The sequence below is a fragment of the Arachis hypogaea genome, chromosome 16 (genome assembly GCF_003086295.3).
Source record: "Arachis hypogaea cultivar Tifrunner chromosome 16, arahy.Tifrunner.gnm2.J5K5, whole genome shotgun sequence".
Lineage (NCBI taxonomy): Eukaryota > Viridiplantae > Streptophyta > Magnoliopsida > Fabales > Fabaceae > Arachis > Arachis hypogaea.
This window is the reverse complement of record NC_092051.1, coordinates 140,024,139-140,042,632: the sequence shown is the minus strand read 5'-3', so window position 1 is coordinate 140,042,632 and position 18,494 is coordinate 140,024,139. Positions and strand designations below refer to the sequence as shown.

The window sequence follows — 18,494 nt, the reverse complement described above, 5'->3', positions numbered from 1 at the left end:
TTTTTAAATATTTTTTATATTTTTTTAGTTTTATTTATAAAATAAATCATAAAAAGTTATACTTTATTCTTTAATTTAAAATAAAATCTAAAATTAAAGAATCCAAATCCCACTAACAGATAAGTGTAAAATTACTATATTATATGTTGATTTATTTAGAAGTATAGCTAAAATATATTAAAATATTAGAGATAAAATCAAATATTAATATTGCAATCCATATTAACATATTACTAACACTTGTTAATAAATAATTATCACATGTTAGTGATATGACAACACATAATTATTATGCTAATAATCCTATTCAACCGATCTTTCACTTAAATGATCAAGGTTTCGATTATAGACCAGCTGTTTGAATCGAAAATAGAATAATAGAGATTTAAGAGGAGGTTTAGATTTCAAGAGAGGTAGTGTGATAATGAGGTGGTTGGACATATTATAAAAGACACATGGAAGAAATATATAGAAGGCTCACTTATATTCTGTCTTTACACAAAGCTTAAGGCATCGCCTTGTTGATTGGCAACAACAGTCCAACAGCAACTCACTAAGATAGATCCAGAAGTTTAAACAAATGATAGAAGAAGAAAAAAACAAAGCGCGAAGTTTAAACAAATGATAGAAGAAGAAAAAAAACAAAGCGCAACAAGTAGACAACTTTTATATTAAGGCTTTAGAAGAAGAACTTACATAAGCCTACCTAAATGAAGAACATTATTGGAAAGAGAAAGTAAGAGAGCGGTGGCTAAAATATGGTGATCAAAACACGAAGTATTTTCACTCAAGGACACAATTGAGAAATAAGAACAACAGAATACAGAAACTTGAAGATGAAGCAGGGGAGGTGCACTCTGATCCGAAAGGAATTGAGAGGACAGCACAACAATACTTTGAGACACTGTTCAGTTCAAGGTCCCCTGCTAATCCGAATTCATTGCTCTCAACAATGAGAAAGAAGGTATCTAGACAGAACAATTAGGCCCTTACAAGACCAATTAATGAGCAGGAGATTAAGAGGGCAGTCTTTTCAATCAACTCCTTCTCAGCCTTAGGAGACGATGGTTTTACGGCGAAATTCTATCAGTTCTTTTGGGATACTATTAAAGAAGATATTATAAAAGCCGTCACTAGTTTTTTCTCAAGCGGAAGAATGCTGAGATATTTCAATCATACACTCATTTGTCTTATTCCTAAAATACATGAAGCTGCTACCATGTCACAGGTACGGCCTATCAGTTTAAGCTTAGTCTTTTATAAAATTATTTTGAAGGTCTTGATACATCGTATGCAATTTATAATGAATCAGGTGATCAGCGATAACCAGAGTGCATTCATAAAGGTGCGGTTGATTAGTGACAATGTCCTAATAGCACATGAGTACATGCATTTTTTGAAGAATAAAAAATTTGGTGACTGGGATCTAGCTTTGAAGCTCGACATGAGCAAAGCATATGATAGGATGGAATGGTGCTTCTTATGGAAGGTTATGAGTCAATTGGGATTTTGTGATCGGCGGATAGGATGGATGAAAGAGTGTGTAACTAATGTTTCCTATTTTGTTACTGTAGATGGTCAACCTAAAAGTTTCTTTAAACCTGCAAGAGGTCTCCGACAAGGGGGATCCTCTTTCACCCTATCTTTTCATTCTTTGCGCAGAGGGACTCTCCCATTTCCTACACAGAAGAGAATAGAATAATGATATTGTCAGGCTCAGATTAAACAATAGTTGTCCTACTATCACACATTTATTTTTTGCAGATGATGCTATAATTTTTAGCAAAGCAAATTCTCAGGCATGCCAAAACATAATGCAGGTGTTGAATGAATACAATAGTATAAGTGGACAGGAGGTGAACCTGAATAAATCTGCTGTGTTTTTCAGTCGGAATACACTGCAATCAGAGAGGAAAACCTTTGCAACCATTCTTCAAGTCCCGAATGTTGGCATTCAAGACAAATATCTAGGTTTACCAACAACAATCTAGAAATAAAAAAAAGTAACATTCGCTTATGTCAAAGATAAAGTTGCAAAAAAATTACAGCACTGGAAAAGATTGTTACTGTCGGTCAGTGGTCGTGAAGTTCTAATTAAATCAGTGGGTACGGCTATCACGATATACACTTTGGGTTGCTTTAAACTGCCTGAAACTTTTATAGACAAAATCCAGAGACTGCTTATGCAATTTTGGTGGGGGCAGAAACAAGGAGAAAGGAGACTTCACTTGATTAAGTAGGACATATTGTGTAGATCAAAAAATCAAGGAGGATTGGGGTTTAAGGACCTAAAAGCTTTTAATCTTGCCATGCTAGAAAAACAGGGATGGAGATTGATGACCAAACCGAATTCACTAGTGACTAAAGTATTCAGAAGCAGGTATTTTAGACATTCTTCATTCCTAAAAGTTGATGTTGGCTACAAACCTTCATGGGCTTGGAGGAGTCTATTAGAAGGGCAGAAGATTCTGAAAAAAAGGGGTTTTCTGGAAAATTGGGAGAAGATAAGCAATAAAGATTTGGGAAGATTGTTGGGTTGGAAGACAAAGACCATTGACACTGAGACAGAATCAGGAGCCTAATTCAAGCTTAATTTGGGTCTCTCAACTCATCACTGAAGAAGGTAATTCGAATCAGCCTCGTATAGGCAGCAACTTCACACTAGAAATTGCACAAAAAATACTTCAAATAAGCATTACAGAAGAAGAAACTTGATTTGGTACAAGAAAAAAGGGGGTTCTTACTCTGTAAGGTCAGGATATGAGTTATGCTTCAATTTTTTTCACCCGCTGCTCGAAAGTCTTCTACTAGTTTTCAGAGACAAAAATCTATTGAACTCGATTTGGGATCTTGACTGTCCAGCCAAAGTTAAGGTCTTTACCTGGAAAGCTCTCCATAATGGCTTTCCGGTGAGGTACCGACTGTACACCCACATTCAAGCTATCCTTGCGATATGCCCAAGATGCGAAATGGAGGATGAGACTTTGACCCATTGCTTGCTTACCTGCAACTACTCGCGACAAGTGTGGAATCACATGGGGCTCTTGTTCAGTAGTCCAAATAGAGTTGATGGGAAGATTTTTTTGCAAATGGTGGAGGGAGATGCAGTTAAAGATAAAGCAGGAGGACTCTAATAAGAAGCAAGAAAGTCTTCTTGCGATGGTGCTATGGGGGATTAGGTTATCTGATGCGGTATTTTACAACCCACACTACTAATCGGCAAGTGTACCGGGTCGTACCAAGTAATACCTTACGTGAGTAAGGGTCGATCCCACGAGGATTGATGGACTAAGCAACAATGATTGAGTGATTGACTTAGTTAGGCAAACAGAAAATAGTGTTTGGATGTTTAGAGAGCATTAAACAGTAAATTGAGAGTTTGAAGACACACAGGTGAATAGGTGAGGAATAAAATATTAGAGAAACAGTTAAGGTTTCAGAGTTATCTATTTTTCTGGATTAACTTTTCTTACTAACTATTTTAATTATGTAGGATTTAATTTATGAAAAACTATTTGTGACTAGACCCTAATTCCTTAAACCTTCCTAGTCTCCTCTAAAATTCATCAATAGCCAATTCCTTGGTCAATTAATTCCAATTAGAAGGTGATGATCAATTCCAGTTTATATGCCACAAAAAACTCTAATTACTCAAAAATAAGAGGATTATATGTCACGTATCCTATTAAATCCAAGTAATTAAAATTTAAGAGAAATTGTTTTCAAGTTGTTGTTCAAGTAAAGAGCTTTTCCAAGTTTTACAAGAACTCAAATAGAAAGTGGGTCATACTTCCGTTCCACCCAAATTCATAAAATAAAGAACGAAAACAATTCTTAAATATAAATCCAAAACATAAATTAAAATAGAAAAAGCAATAAAATCAATCCATACAAATAGACAGAGCTCCTAACCTTAATAATGGAGGATTAGTTGCTCATGGTTCAGAGTAGAAAATAAGGATTGTAAATTGGAATGGAATAATGTTGTCTGTGTGTTTTTTTTTTCCTAATGAAATCTCCTTTTTATATCTAATCCTAATAATTTAAAATTCTATTATCTAAAAATAAAATAATATCTTTTCCTAAAAGATAAGATTTGAATTTAAATTTAGAATTAATTCACAAGTCTTCAGTTGATGGGTGTAAAAACTTGACTTGTCCATTCTGCAGCTTCTAATCTGTGTTTTCTGGGCTGGAAACTGGGTCGAAACAGCCCAGAAATTGCCCAGCATTTTCTGTATTTTTGCAGATCGCATATGTGACGCGTCCGCGTCATTCACGCGTTCGCGCCATTTGTGCAGATTCCAGTCCACGCGTTCGCGTCAGGCACGCGATCGCGTCATTGCGATTTCTCCATTCCGCGCGGTCGCGTGAGCCACGCGTCCGCGTCAGTCTTAGCTGGTCATCTCTTTGGTTTCTTCTCTTTCTCTGCAGAAATTTCATCAAATCCATCCGAATGCTACCTAAAATAAATAAAATTGCACAAAACTTAAAATAGCATCTATAGTGGCTAAAATATAATTAACTCTTAATTAAACTCAATAAATTAGATGCAAATTCACTAGGAAAAGATAGATAAGATGCTCACGCATCACAACACCAAACTTAAACTGTTGCTTGTCCTCAAGCAACCAAAACTAATATAGGCTTGGGATGTGAATTTGCATGAGAATGAGAGTTCGATTAAGCTCATGTCTCTTTTTATAGTGGGGTTTATAACTGTAATCCTGAATAGGTTTGGCATCTCACTCTTCTTTGAATCAAGAATGTTATTGTCATTCGGAATTAGAATCCGGATAATATTATGAATTCTCTTATCTTTTATATTTTAGTTTAATCCTTGAACACAGCAAAATTTACTATAATTTGTTTTTTTCTTTGGTGCTTTGCACCTTGAGCCTAGCCGTGACTTTAAATGTTTTGTCTCAAGCTTTACTTGACACAGAAACACCACAAACACTTAACTGCAGAACTCTCTTTAAGTTATGATTTTTCTTTCAGTTACTCCCAGACAGTGGTGCTCAAAGCCTTTGGCATACTCTTGTTAAACGCAATTGATCTCGACTCTAAGTGTTCTGTCTCAAGAATTACTTGACACAATCACACCACAAGCATATGACTAGAAAAACAACTCTTTGAGCTTTTAATCATGTCTGACCTCCCTAGTTATTGATGCTCAGAGCCTTGGACCTTGCTTTTATTTATTTATTTATTTATTATTTTTTTTGGCTGTTTCTTTTGCTTCAAGGATTAAATTTTCCTTAATTTCAGAGAAGTCATAATAGTTCTCTAAATTTCTGTTCTTTGTACCTCAACATTCTTTGATTCAAAGTTAAATATGCACTGTTCATGTCATACATTCAGAATTACAATTAATACTACCACATTTAAGTAAATAAGACTATTCTTAAAATTAACTCAATTTCTCATGCAATACATCACTTCTCTTTTTTTTTTCTCTTTAGATTCAAGTTCAGTGAGTGGTACATGAAACATCTTTTCAGAATTAAGGCAATTAAAAGAAAACTAAACTAGTCCTAGGATTCTAACTAATAAAGGATCATGCAACAAACAAAGCAAAATAGCAGAAACCCGGAACATCACATAGAAAAAGAGGGGAGGAATAAAAAATGAAAGGAACTCAACCACCTTAGTTATCCTAGCAGTCACTTTATTCTTCAGGTTGTGCTCCTCATTGAAGATGATTCGCCTCCCTTTTGGTGCCATAGGAATAAACAGAAAACCCTTAAGCGAATCGTCAACACCAAACTTAAAGGTTTGCTTGTCCTCAAGCAAATAAGAACTGAAAATAAAAGAGACAAATATTATGAGGAAAGAAAAATAAGAGGATCAAAGAATGAGAGAGAATAAGGATTGGGAGAGAGAGAGGAAAAAAACTGGGCGGCGCAAGTGACGCATTCGCGTACGGCACGCAGTCGCGTGGGTCGCGCATTTTTCAGAATGACGCGTTAGCGTCAGGCACGCGTCCGCGTGCCCTGGAATTTGTGCGATTTGCGCGAAGCCAGCCACGCGGCCGTGCGACTTTCTGTTCGCATGGCTTGGGAGCCAAATTTTCATATGACGCGTTCGCGTACGGCATGCGATCGCGTGGATGACCATATGTGCAACTGACGCAAACGCGTCAGTCACGCATCCGCGTGACCAAATTTATGCTTTCAGCACACTTCTTGCCCCAAGCCGGTACAACTCTCTGCCCAAACACTCTTTTACGTCGATTTTGCAGGTCACGCGTCCGCGTCAGTGACGCGCCCGCGTGAATGGCGAAAATCACAAACGACACGATCGCGTGGGGTACGCGGACGCGTGGGATCGTTTGTGCGTCGCGTTCTATCTGACCAACTCTCTGTCAAATTTATTTTTCACACACTCCTGTCTGACGCGTTCGCGTCAGCGACGCTTGCGCGTCGTGTGCTTTCCCTTTTTTTATAGCTTGAGGTGTTTGGTTCCTGTGATAAAATAGCTGTATGATCAGAAAATTAGTAAGAACTCAATAAAAATCAAGTAAGAAAACTACTACTACGAAAACTAACTAAGGATACAAAATTATCGGGTTGCCTCCCGACAAGCACTTCTTTATCGTCACTAGCTTGACGGTCAGGTCTGCTAATTCAGCAGATGAGCGGACCTCTGGCGATCAATCTTGCCTCCAAGATAGTGCTTCAACTTTTGGCCATTCACTGTAAATCTCCTGTCAGAATTCTCTTCTTATATCTCCACATGGCCGTATGGTGAAGCTCTCGTAATCATAAATTGTCCTGACCACTGGGATTTCAGCTTTCCAGGAAAGAATTTGAGCCTTGAATTATACAGAAGCACTCTCTGTCCTGGCTCGAAGACTCTAATGGCTATCTTCTTGTTATGCAATAGCTTATTTCTCTCCTTATAGAGCTTGACATTCTCATAAGCTGAGTATCTGAATTCGTCAAGCTCATTCAACTGAAGCATTCACTTAATTCCTGCAGCTTCTGAATCAAGGTTCAGGTACCTGATTGCCCAGTAAGCTTTATGCTCCAGTTCGACTGGCAAGTGACAGGCTTTGCCATAGACCAACTGATAAGGGGACATGCCAATAGGAGTCTTGTACGCTGTCCGATATGCCCAGAGAGCATCATTAAGCTTCCTAGACCAGTCCTTTCTTGAAATACTGACAGTCTTCTCTAGAATCCTCTTAAGTTCCCTGTTGGAAACTTCAACCTGTCCACTTGTCTGAGGGTGATAAAGGGTGGCCACTTTATGACGGACTCCATATCTATGCAGAAGAGAGTCCAGTTGTCTGTTGCAGAAATGGCTTCCTCCATCACTAATGAGTGTCCTTGGGACACCAAATCAGCTAAAGATATATCTCTGAAGAAAGTTCATTACCACTTTGGCATCATTGGTGGGCAAAACCACAGCTTCCACCCACTTGGACACATAGTCAACTGCCACTAGAATATAGTTGTTTGAATGTGAGGGTGGGAAAGGTCCCATGAAATCAATACCCCACATATCAAACAACTCAACCTCAAGAATCCCCTGCTGTGGTATTTCATGATTGGCAGGAAGATTTGCAGCTTTTTCACATCTGCCACAATGCTGCACAAATGCTCTTGAGTCCCTAAAGAGAGTCGGCCAGTAAAACCCGCTCTGAAGGACCTTTGTAGCTGTCCTTTCACCATCAAAGTGGCCTCCATAATCAGACCCATGACAGTGCCAAAGAATCTGCTGCTTTTCCTCATCCGGGACACATATCTGAATCATTCCATCTAAGCACCTTTTGAAAAGGTACGGGTCCTCCCAAATGTAGTACTTTGCATCAGTCAATAGCTTCTTCACTTGTTGCCTACTGTACTCCTTTGGAATAAAATTCATAGCTTTGTAATTTGCAATGTCTGCAAACCATGGAGCCTGCTGATGAGGAACAATTGCTCATCAGGAAAAGTTTTAGTCACAGCTGTGGGTGGTTGTGCTCTTGCTTCAGGCTCAATTCTAGAAAGATGGTCAGCTACTTGATTCTCTGACCTCTTCCTGTCTTTTATCTCTATATCAAACTCCTGAAGGAGTAACACCCATCTGATTAATCTTGGTTTAGAATCCTGTTTGATTAGAAGGTACTTCAAAGCGACATGATCAGTATAAATAATAACCTTAGAACCAAGTAAATAGGACCTAAACTTATCAACAGCATACACAACAGCTAATAATTCCTTTTCTGTAGTTGTGTAATTCTTTTGGGCATCATTTAACACACGACTGACATAATAAATGACATGTACAAGCTTACCATGCCTCTGTCCTAAAACAGCTCCTATAGCAAAGTCGCTAGCATCACAAATTAATTCAAATGGTAGATCCTAGTCAGGGGGAGCTATAATGGGAGCAGAGGTAAGGTTTGCTTTTAGAGTTTCAAAAGCATGCAAACAATCAGAATCAAAGACAAAAGGAACATCAGCAACCAACAGGTTGCTTAGAGGTTTAGCAATTTTAGAAAAATCTTTTATAAATCTTCTATAAAATCCTGCATGACCCAAAAAACTCCTGACTGCCTTAACATTAGTTGGTGGTGGTAATTTTTCAATTACCTCCACCTTTGCTCTATCAACCTCAATTCCCTTACTTGAAATCCGGTGTCCAAGAACAATACCTTCTGTAACCATAAAATGACATTTTTTCCAATTTAAAACAAGGTTTAATTCTTGACACCGTTTCAAGACAAGAGATAAATGCTTAAGGCATGATTCAAAAGAATTACCAAAAACAGAAAAGTCATCCATGAATACCTCAATAAAATTTTCAACCATATCAGAAAAAATTAAAAGTATACACCTTTGAAAAGTTGCTGGAGCATTGCAAAGTCCGAAAGGCATTCTTCTATAGGCAAATACTCCAAAGGGGCATGTGAATGCTGTCTTCTCCTGATCTTGAGGATCCACTGCAATTTGATTATATCCAGAATATCCATCTAGAAAACAATAAAATGCATGACCAGCTAACCTCTCAAGCATCTGATCAATGAAAGGCAGGGGGAAGTGATCCTTCCTTGTAGCAGTGTTGAGCCTTCTGTAGTCTATACACATTCTCCAGCCTGTGACTGTTCTTGTAGGAATAAGCTCATTCTTTTCATTCTTGATCACTGTCATCCCTCCTTTCTTGGGAACTACCTGCACAGGACTTACCCAAGGACTGTCAGAAATAGGGTAAATAATTTCTGCTTCCCATAGTTTCATTACCTCTTTTTGGACCACCTCCTTCATGGTTGGATTAAGTCTCCTTTATGGTTGCACAACTGGTTTGGCATCATCTTCAAGGAGGATCTTGTGCATACACTTGATTGGACTAATTCCCTTCAAGTCACTAATGGTCCACCCAAGAGCTGTTTTATGGCTCCTGAGCACTGAAATAAGCGCATCTTCCTCTTCATGCTTCAGGGAAGAGTTAATAATCACTGGATATAAGTCATTCTCACCCAAGAACACATATTTCAGTGAAGGAGGTAAGGAGTTGAGCTTAAGCTTGGGGGCTTCCTCCTCTGCTTTTGGCGTGTGAACCATATCCTTCTGGGGTGGTGAATCATCAACTTCAACCAATTCATATTCAGAAGTGGGATCCAGAATGTCATCCAGCACCTCAGCTTTCAGTACCTCTTGAACAAGTGGTTCAATAACATCTATTCTCATACACCCTTTATAATCATTAGGGTGCTTGAGAGATTCAAAAACATGAAGGACCACCTGTTCTTCATCGACCCTTAGGGTTAATTCACCGTTTTGCACATCAATCAGAGCTCTACCTGTAGCTAAAAAGGGTCTACCAAGTATAATAGAGGATTTTACCTCCTCTTTCATGTCTAATATAACAAAATCAACAGGGAAAATGAATAGTCCTACTTTAACAAGTAAATCCTCAACAACACCCACAGGTAATTTAATAGAAAGATCAGCAAGTTGAAGAGAAATACGAGTGGGTTTTACCTCCTCAATTTGAAACTTTTTCATCACTGAAAGTGGCATTAAATTGATACTAGCTCCAAGGTCACATAAAGCTCTCTGAATGGTGACATCACCAATGGTGCAAGGAATTACAAAGCTCTCTGGATCTGGCATCTTCTCAGGAAGGTTGTGTTAAATAATGGCACTGTATTCCTTGGTTAATACCACTGTCTCTTGTTCCTTCCAATTCCTCTTGTGGGTCAACAATTCTTTCATAAATTTAGCATAGAGAGGCATTTGCTCAAGAGCCTCTGCAAAAGGAATGTTGATCTGTAGCTTTTTGAAGATATCTAAAAATTTAGAAAACTATTTTTCTTTGGAAGCCTTCTGAAGCCTCTGAGGATATGGAATTTTTGGCTTGTATTCAAGAGCCTTTGGCAAGGTAGGATAAGTGTCAAGAGAATCAGGGAAAGGGTTGTCTGCACGCTTAGGAGGTATGTGCTCTACTTCTTTCTTCTTCTCCTCTGGAGCTTCTTTTTCAACTAATTCTTCGTTGGCCTTGGTCTCAGAACCAGTTACTTTACCACTTCTCAGCTGTATAACCTTGCAGTCTTCTCTTGGGTTCACCACTGTATCACTCTGAAATGTGCTTGCAGACCTCTCAGATAATTACTTGCTTATTTGGCCCATTTGCATTTCCAAATTTCTAATGGAGGCTCTGGTTTCCTGCACAAAACTCATCATCATCTCCCAATTAGAATCTTCTTGGGATTTAGAGTTTGCCTGATGAGGTGGTTGTTGCTGTTGAGCCTGAAATTGGCGGTTATTGAAATTATTCTGTTGGAAGCTGCCCTGAGAATTATTGTTGAAATTCTGAGGTATCTGAGATTGGTCTCTCCACCCAAAATTTGGGTGATTCCTCCACCCTTGATTGTATGTCTTAGAATAGGGATCATTATTGGGATTTCTAGGAGCACTCCCCTTGTAATTGACCTGTTCAGAAGAAGATTGAGCATAATCATAATTATCATTCTGCACAAAATTACCTGTCATGTCATAAGAGGCTTCTTGAGGGGGATTTTGGGTGTTGATAGCTGAGACTTGCATGCCACCCATCTGTTGAGTAAGTAGATTTATATGCTGAGACATAAGCTTGTTCTGAGCAAGAAGAGCATTAACAGCTTCCACTTTCAACACGCCTCTCTTCTGGGAGGTCTCAGAGTTCACAGGATTCTTGTTAGATGAGTATAAGTATTGGTTGCTAGCGACCAATTCAATAAGCTCAATAGTCTCCTCTGGAGTTTTCTTCTTGTGCAATGAACCGCCAGCAGAATTATCTAAGCACATCTTGGACATGTCACCCAAACCTTCATAAAAGATATCCAGTTGGGTCCATTTGGAGAACATGTCTGGAGGGCATTGCCTAGTCAGTAGCTTGAATCTCTCCCATGCTTCATACAGAGTTTCACCATCCTTCTGCCTGAAGGTCTGAACCTCCACCCTAAGCTTAGTCAGCTTCTTTGGTGGAAAAAATTTAGTCAGAAACTCAGTGACTACCTTGTTCCAAGTATCCAAGCTCTCCTTGGGTTGGGAATCTAGCCATAGTTTTGCTCCATCCCTCAGAGCAAACGGGAAGAGCATTAGTTTGTACACATCTGGGTTCACTCCGTTTGTCTTCACAGTGTCACAAATCTGCAGAAAACTTGAAATAAATTGATTTGGGTCTTCGTAGGGAAGACCATGATACTGGCAGTTTTGTTGCACCAAGGTGACCAGTTGTGGCTTCAACTCAAAGTTGTTCGTAGCTATAGGAGGCACCACAATGCTTTTTCTATACAGATCTGCAGTAGGAGCAGAGTAAGAGCCAAGTACTCTCCTTTGTTGCTCATTCGCATTAGGATTTTTCACATTGGCATTATCAGCATTGTTAGGATCCATAGTGGATTCTGCAGCCTTGTAAAGTCTTGCCTGTTGTAAACGTCGCCTGAAAGTCCTTTCAGGTTCAGGATCAAAGTCTAAGAGATGTTCTTTGTCTCTGTTCCTGCGCATAAACAAGCAGAAAACAAGAAAAGATGGGAATCTCTACGTCAGAGTGTAGAGAATTCCCAATTAGGTAACCTATGTTAAAGAGATTAAAATATTTTATTTATTTATTTATTTATTTTTTTCGAAAATAATAAAAACAAATTTTAATTAAAATTAAAAATAAAACGCCTAATCTAAACAACCAAACAACTGATAGTTGTTAATCACAGTCAATCCCCGACAACGGCGCCAAAAACTTGGTGCGGTATTTTACAAGCCACACTGCTAATCGGCAAGTGCACCGGGTCGTACCAAGTAATACCTTACGTGAGTAAGGGTCGATCCCACGAGAATTGATGGACTAAGCAACAATGATTGAGTGATTGACTTAGTTAGGCAAACAGAAAATAGTGTTTGGATGTTCAGAGAGCATTAAACAGTAAATTGAGAGTTTGAAGACACTTAGGTGAATAGGTGAGGAATAAAATATTAGAGAAACAGTTAAGGTTTCAGAGTTATCTATTTTTCTGGATTAACTTTTCTTACTAACTATTTTAATTATGTAGGATTTAATTTATGGCAAACTATTTGTGACTAGACCCTAATTCCTTAGACCTTCCTAGTCTCCTCTAAAATTCATCAATAGCCAATTCCTTGGTCAATTAATTCCAATTAGAAGGTGATGATCAATTCCAGTTTATATGCCACAAAAAACTCTAATTACCCAAAAATAAGAGGATTATATGTCACGTATCCTGTTAAATCCAAGTAATTAAAATTTAAGAGAAATTGTTTTCAAGCTGTTGTTCAAGTAAAGATCTTTTCCAAGTTTTACAAGAACTCAAATAGAAAGCGGGTCATACTTCCGTTCCACCCAAATTCATAAAATAAAGAACGAAAACAATTCTTAAATATAAATCCAAAACATAAATTAAAATAGAAAAAGCAATAAAATCAATCCATACAAATAGACAGAGCTCCTAACCTTAACAATGGAGGATTAGTTGCTCATGGTTCAGAGTAAAATATAAGGATTGTAAATTGAAATGAAATAATGTTGTCTGTGTGTTTTTTTCCTAATAAAATCTCCTTTTTATATCTAATCCTAATAATTTAAAATTCTATTATCTAAAAATAAAATAATATCTTTTCCTAAAAGATAAGATTTGAATTTAAATTTAGAATTATTCACAAGTTTTCAGTTGATGGGTGTAAAAACTTGATTTGTCCATTCTGCAGCTTCTAATCTATGTTTTATGGGTTGGAAACTGGGTCAAAACAGCCCAGAAATTGCCCCCAACGTTTTCTGTATTTTTGCAGATCGCGCATGTGACGCGTCCGCGTCATTCACGCGTTCGCGCCATTTGTGCAGATTCCAGTCTACGCGTTCGCGTCAGGCACGCGATTGCGTCATTGCAATTTCTCTATTCCGCGCGGTCGCGTGAGCCACGCGTCCGCGTCGGTCTTCGCTGGTCATCTCTTTGGTTTATTCTCTTTCTCTGCAGAAACTTCATCAAATCCATCTGAATGCTACCTAAAATAAATAAAATTGCACAAAACTCAAAATAGCATCCATAGTGGCTAAAATATAATTAATTCTTAATTATACTCAATAAATTAGATGTAAATTCACTAGGAAAAGATAGATAAGATGCTCACGCATCATTATCTAGGAACAAATGGCTTTTTGATGGCAAAAGAAGTGAACCGACTGCTATTTGAAAAGAAGCACAACACATGAACGAAGAATATCAAATTAAGACAATGCATTGTTAATTTTCTTTTTTATTTCCTTCTAGATTATTCTAGTAATTTTTCTTTGGGTTAATGCCCACTTTATCCTTGTTAGAGTTCAGACCTGGACCAATATTATTTATTGCAATTTTCATTAATGAAATTTTATATCTTTAAAAAAAATTCTATTTACCATATTTTTAAAACATATTTAAAAGATTATGAAAAAAATTAAAACTAATTAAATATTAAAAATATTTTTAAAATTTTTAAAAAATTTTAAACAAGATTCTTTAACCTGCAATGTTTTTGTAAGCTATAAGACATATAATATATAAAAGAATTATGACATATAAGTTTATACAACACATTGACTGCAAACGATAAATAAAGTTATAATAGGATTTAGGGTTTAGGGTTTAGGATTTTTGTAAGCTATAAGACATATAATATATAAAAGAATTATGACATAAGTTTTTGTAAGCTATAAGCCATATAATATATAAAAGAATTATGACATATAAGTTTATACAACACATTGACTGCAAACGATAAATAAAGTTATAATAGGGTTAAGTACGATTTTGGTTCCTAAGATAGAGGTTGAAATTTTATTTCGTCCTTAACCTTTTTTCACTACAAAATGGTCCCAAACGTTTAGTTTAGTTTTAAAATCATCTCTCAGACTAAAATACCTTTCCCCTTTCCCTATCCCCTTCCCCTACCCCCTTCCCCTTTCCCCTTCCCCCAAAATCAACTAGAATTTCCTTCCCCTTTGTATTCTCTTTCTTTTTCAAATTCAACCAAAAACAAATCAGAAACAGCAGCAATAATGAAGTAACAACCCTTCCCCTTCCCCTTCCCCTTCTCCTTCCCCTTCTTCCTCAAATTCAACTAGAAACAAATCAAAAACAGCAGCAATAATGAAGCAATAATCCTTTCCCTTCTCCTTCTCCAGCCCCTTCTTCCCCAAATTCAACCAAAAACAAATCAGAAACAGCAGCAATAATGAAACAACAACAACTAACAGTAACAATAATAAAATCAGAAGCAAAATCAATGTAATAAAAAGCATAAACAGAATCAGAATCAGAGTAAAATAGAAGTATAAACAGAAACAAAAACACAAAGAAAGGCCCAATGTATTCAGAAATAAAATCGGATGACTATCTGTCTGGTGGTACACGACAGCAAGAGCAGCGTTGTAGCGGTGTGACGCTGCCCTCCCCCTTTCTTCCCTCCCCTCTCCCCATTCTCTTTCTCCCCTCTCATGGCGTTTTTATTTATTTATTTATTTTATAATTTTTTTGATGAGGGGTAATTTGATAATAAAAAAATAAAATTGGTAAAAAGGACGATTTTAAAATAAATTGAAATTTTTGGGATCATTTTGTAACGAAAAGAAGGCCAAAAACAAAATAAATTTTCAACTTTTTCGTTAGAGACCAAAATCGTACTTAACCCGTTATAATATATAGTTACCTCGTAATTAAGGGCAGAGGTTAGTATAAGTTAAAGGGGCAATGACCTCCCAAATAAAAAATTTTAATGTATAAAGGTCTTTAATTTTTATATTATTAGCCTTTTTTAGTCTTAATTTTTTTTTTTAAGTTATATTTTTATACTAATTTTTTCTTTTAAGAATCGCTCTAATTCTATTTCTGCATATAGTATCCTATGTAGCTAGCTAACATATAGTGTTGCCAAATGCACTCTAACGATCCCTTAGTCACATCTTTGAGTTCTTGTTCGACATTTTTTAACCTAGATTAGTGGTAGATCTCTAGAGAGGTGTACATTAAAAACTCAAAATGTGTTACCTAGTTAAAAAATTATAATTATATTTTAGTGAACCAATTTAATAAAATAATTTTAAAAATTATATCATATTTATTAAAATTGGTTAACCAAAACTAAATTTAAAAAACTTTAATTTCAATTTTTTAGATTAAAAATTTAATTTTAAAAACAAATTTTTGTAAAAAATCAGTTTTTATCCAAAAACTATTTTTTTGTCCAAAAAATGATTTTATTTTTTTGAAAACTAATTTTTCTATTTAAAAACCAGTTATTTTTTAAAATTAATTTTTTTATAACCGGTAAAAAATTATTTTTTACATTTTTTAATCGATTAATAACTAATTTATCATATAAAATTAATTTAGTTAATTAACTAAGATTCAATTTTTAATTAACTAAAAAACAGATTTAATTTTTAGATTAACCAAATCTTGTACAACCCTACTCTTTATAGATCTGTCTTATATGTGGCCATTTAAAAACCATTTTGGTTCTTGAGTAATCTTTTCTTTTTTTCTTTTTCTTAGCCTTGTTTTGATGATAGCTTTTTAGTGCATTTGATTGCTTAACTTGGTTTATAAGAATAAGAAAAGAATCCACAAAGTGAAAAAAGTGGTGAGGTTGCCACTTATCAAAAGACAAATCTTTAGAGTAACTACTTAAAGCAATCCTTGTCACGTATATATATTAGCAATAATAATATCAGAAAGAAATAAAGAATTTATAAAGTGATCGAACTTAAAATTGCTTTTGCTCGAGTGTTACTCGATCGATCATTTCTTCTATACAAAGCTTTCAGAAAGTTATGGAAGTCCTTTACAAGTCAATTATTATTACATTATATTATAAATTATATATATAATGAGGATTAGGGCTATCTTTGTAAATATATGTAGGCCATTTTGATCTCCGTAAATTTTATCGAATAATTAAAATAATTTTTGTAGGTAAAATATATGAGTCAAATTAATTTTTTAAATTGTATTTAACAGACTAATTTCTCTTATGTTTATTACTACAAAAATTATTTTAACTTTCTGTTAATATAAAGACTACTTTAACTTATTTAATTTACAGAGACCAAAATAATTTACATGTATAGAGATGAAAACCAAAATTAAACCATAAAAATAATCATAATTTTTAACAATGTTACGACCTTATATGGAAAAAAATAATTAGAAAACAAAATCAACCAGGCTTGGCGAATGGACTGCTTGGTTGTTCTTGAAACAAACAGAAATACTTACATAAACCAAGTTAGGTTGGTTTCGTCGTTAGCTTACTAGTTTGTTTAAATAAGTGTGAGAAGTTTGAATTTAATCTTGTTCATGCAGTAACTTATTGGTCAACGACAAATTTTTAAATAGAGCTCCAATCCGCAACGAATTAATCCTTAACTTGTCACACTAGCAGATAATATAAAAAACCAATATATATATATGGTGGTTGAGCAAATTAAATTAAACCAAAACCCTCTGCAAAGGTTTGCGAAGTATCTATCCCATTCCATTTTTGTTCTACCACTTTTTGAATTCCTTTTTGGCCATGTACTTTATTCTTTTTTTGATTCATCATGATGAATTTATGTTCCACCCCCAGTTATTATGTTTTTCATTCCTTAAAAAACATGAGCATTTCAATAATGATTCCTACTCCTTTTGAAGAAATTAAACTATACATGTATATATTTAGCCAAACGAACAAAGTTTTTCCTTCATTTATTTCAATTCTTTAAATCATGAAAACTTAGCGTAGTTGAGACATCTATATATTCATCTTTAAATTGCTAGTTGGGAGTTGAGACAAAATTTAATTTTTGATGTTTATACATAATTGTTATTGTTATTATGTTGGTATTTTGAAGTACGTACGTATGTTGTACATAATAATTGTAATACTAATAAGTAGTTGACTTCATTTCTCTGGTCAATTTCTGTTCAATATTTTATTTATGCTGAATTATTATATTTCTTAATTAAGTATGCAGAGATATTAAAATTCTAATTAAATTAAAGAAAACAGACAATTTTATCGTTGAATTAACTTTAAGGAGAGATTCGTTGTACCTTTTAATTTGACATGATTAAAATTCAGACAAGCTAAAGTTATCGTTAGGAAAGATAGCCTAATAATTAAGAAATTTATGCTAGCTTTATTTCTTTTTTCATCAATAATAAATAAAATCATAACATAACTAAATAACTAATTAAGATTTTTTTTCATTCTTAAACTATTTAAATTAGATATTATAAAATATAAAATTAAACGAAAACTTTCAAATATTGAAAGAATCAATTCTGATTAGCCATCCATAAAATTGCAAACATTATTGTCACTATCACAATCCTGCAGCCATTTGCAGTATTATATTAATTTTTTGTGCTTACAACTTGAATTAATTGCAGTGTCTAATGTAATTGCAATCATCCATTTTAATTGTATAATTAAATTATATCAATCACGTTAAAAAAAATATATATGATAAAATATAAATATATATTAAAAATAAATTAAATAATATATATTTATCAATAATATTTGAAAAATAATAAAAAATTAATTCAATATCTTAATTAGTTAATATCTATTAATTATCGTTAGAATAATTATACAATTTTAAATATAATAAATATATAATTACGAATATTATGTGTATAAAATTATAGATGTTATATTATATAAAATAATTTTAGATATTATTTTTTTAATATTATCATATATTTATATATAAAAATATAATAATTAATTTGATGACTAATTTTTTATCTATATTTATATATATATTTATATATAAATACATAATTATTACGATCGCATCACTTAATATGGTTCACAATTGAATTAATTTGAATCCATGATATAAAAAGTGAATCATGTATAATTTTGGGTGTTTATTAAAAAAAATTAACTAAATAAAAATACTGCCTTTTTCTTTTATGAAAAATCGAGAGTAAAAGAGGGCAGAACTATTAACTATATAGTTCCTAAACTTTATGAAATAGT

At 34.7% G+C, this 18,494-nt stretch overlaps 1 non-coding gene across 1 annotated transcript; it reads left to right on the top strand.

Annotated features, from left to right (window-relative positions):
- Positions 1–11,331: 11,331 nt before the first annotated feature.
- Positions 11,332–11,438, top strand: LOC112761413 (small nucleolar RNA R71). Its single transcript, XR_003181806.1, has one exon. It is a non-coding gene; the product is annotated as a small nucleolar RNA R71 (small nucleolar RNA).
- The last annotated feature ends 7,056 nt before the right edge of the window (positions 11,439–18,494 follow it).